Here is a 304-nt window from a genome sequence, read left to right as displayed (position 1 = left end):
CCCTCGCCAGCGCGACTTGCGCCGAGCGCGGGGGACAGCCCCGATTCCCGTACGCCCGGCGCCGCCGGCCCGGCCCGGCGGCTCTTCCTGCGGTGCGGAGTTTCCGTAGCCGTGTCCTCCGCTGCCCCCGCGCGGCGCCCCCGGTCGCCAAGCGCGTTTCTATGAGCCGCCTATAAACAACATGGCGGCGGCGGCGGCCGCCCCTCTTCTTGCCCGCGGTCTGTAGGTGGCGCGGTGGCTGAGGGGGCGCCAGGGCAGCGGGGCCCAGGCGGCGCCGGCCGCCTCCGCTCCGCTGCGTCCCGCG

The 304-nt window shown here is 77.6% G+C and overlaps 1 protein-coding gene across 1 annotated transcript in view; it reads left to right on the top strand.

Annotated features, from left to right (window-relative positions):
• HECTD2 (HECT domain containing E3 ubiquitin protein ligase 2) overlaps positions 1 to 304 on the top strand; it is a 41828-nt gene that overhangs the window by 414 nt on the left and 41110 nt on the right. The gene's annotated exons all lie outside the window — the stretch shown is intronic.

This window comes from Haliaeetus leucocephalus, unplaced genomic scaffold, assembly GCF_000737465.1.
Source record: "Haliaeetus leucocephalus isolate CR32 unplaced genomic scaffold, Haliaeetus_leucocephalus-4.0 Scaffold184, whole genome shotgun sequence".
Classification (NCBI taxonomy): domain Eukaryota; kingdom Metazoa; phylum Chordata; class Aves; order Accipitriformes; family Accipitridae; genus Haliaeetus; species Haliaeetus leucocephalus.
Note: the sequence above shows the minus strand (reverse complement) of the source record. Positions and strands in the feature narration are given on the sequence as shown.